Source organism: Engraulis encrasicolus, chromosome 24 (genome assembly GCF_034702125.1).
Source record: "Engraulis encrasicolus isolate BLACKSEA-1 chromosome 24, IST_EnEncr_1.0, whole genome shotgun sequence".
NCBI classification, from domain to species: Eukaryota; Metazoa; Chordata; class Actinopteri; order Clupeiformes; family Engraulidae; genus Engraulis; species Engraulis encrasicolus.
In genome coordinates this window covers 38,950,788-38,952,541 of record NC_085880.1, presented here as the reverse complement: position 1 = coordinate 38,952,541, position 1,754 = coordinate 38,950,788, and the positions used below count along the sequence as shown (strand labels likewise).

General features: G+C 46.2%; 1 long non-coding RNA gene across 1 annotated transcript; it reads left to right on the top strand.

The window, feature by feature from the left end:
* The first annotated feature begins 698 nt into the window (after positions 1-698).
* LOC134441826 (uncharacterized) lies at positions 699-1,481 on the top strand. The gene is made up of 3 exons (XR_010033210.1): positions 699-994; positions 1,077-1,139; positions 1,290-1,481. It is a non-coding gene; the product is annotated as an uncharacterized LOC134441826 (long non-coding RNA).
* Positions 1,482-1,754: the final 273 nt, after the last annotated feature.

The window sequence follows — 1,754 nt, the reverse complement described above, 5'->3', positions numbered from 1 at the left end:
ATGACCTGAAAATACAATTAAGGTGTGCAATTCTGCAATTCAACTTACCAAAATCTGAGGGAAGTCGGTGGCCAAAACGCTAGGATGGTTGCTTTCACTCTATTTTCCCCACTTTCTGTGGCAAAGCTTTCACTTAACACCCACGAAGCAAGCAATTCTGTTATCTCTGATGCTATCATATGGTCCAAAGGTATTGTATGGTCTTCAGGACAGTATGAAGTTTGGAGGCATTTTTTCTCCTAGGTAAATATGGTGAGCACAGCAGTATACCACGGCTTGCAGATCCCTCTCAACGTCCCTCTCCAGTCTGCACTCCACATAGCCTACTGTGTCAGATCGCTGTAAGGAAGTGTGTTTGTGTACTAGGAGTTGATAACGAGGCTCGATCACTTTCATTAGGTTTTTAAATTATTTTGTTTCCGACAGTGCGCATTGGCAGCTTGCCTTTTGCAATGACTTGCTTGATTGCGTGTGTTATGTCTTTATCGTTTCGATGTTTCTTCATATGCCGTGGCCCGTGATGTTGAAAAGAGCAGACTGCATGGTCTGTTGATCAAGCTTCTTTTTACGTATGTTCGAGGGGGCATTATTCGCTTCATCAACGTGTCACCCTTAGCAGCAGCCTCGGCTACTCGCACTTAATTACACTGTTGAACTCCCGTCAGCAGAGTTCTCGTTCATTTTAAGTGTAACCCGCGGGTTGTTGTAGCCTTAAGTGGGAGGAGGGGTGGACTTTTACTTTGATGTCCGGCTGAGCGAAGTTATGAAGTCTCGCACCAGTGGCAAACTATCGTTTGATCTCGTTAGCACCTGAGTCGCAGTTGGTACCAGGGCACACGGTTGTTGGCACGCCAAGTAAAACGCTGCCTTGAATTCTGTTCGTAAAATACCGAAGTTTGTTCCAGTCGCAATTCGAAGTATCAAAATACTGAAAGCACTGAAGTTTGTTCCAGTCGCAATCCGAAGTATCAGTACTAAGCCTGCCGGCATCTTGGTGAGTAGGCTGCGTGTCTTAATTGGGAGGGTTATGTTGCTGGGTTTGTGTATGATACTGACGCTAGTAATTGTTTTAGCAGTAGTGGGCATCCGAGGGAAGCCAGACAGACGCCAGCCGTGTGCCTTGAGAGAAGCGTGGCCAGGTATGAGCATTTGCACCTGTTAGCACACGGCACACACACGCACGCACACACACACACACACACACACTCTCTCGCTCCATATTACCTCCGCTACCTCTGCCTTGTGTTGTACTGAATTATAAACGTTGCCTATGCTGTGTGGCATTGTAGGTGCGAGCCGCACCAACGGGGAAGAGGGGCCTTGAACAGAAGCTAGCGTTTGCCTCGTGCATCGTACAACAGGTAGGCTACAAGCCTGTAATATTTGAATGTGTCTGCCTTACTCTGCTGGTTTACACGCTGCACATTGTGCATTCCATTCATAGTATTTTTGTTGTGTTTTAGGACCGGCACCAACAGAGAGCCGTGTCAATAGCCACTGTTTTGCTTAGTGTTTTATTACCGTTTTGTGCGGTTATGTTTGCTACGTTTTATTTTGTAAACCATTTTCATTGAGTGCCCACGGGTAACTGTGCAATACTGTGTGTGAGTGGGGAGCATAACAGCCGGGTTTGTTGTGTTTCTTTTGGGGGAACTCCTCACTGGCGAGTGCCGATATTATTATAAATACATTGAGTGCAGTGGATACCATAGAGTGTAGTGGGTTGAATCCCCTGAGTGTACACATTTATCTGA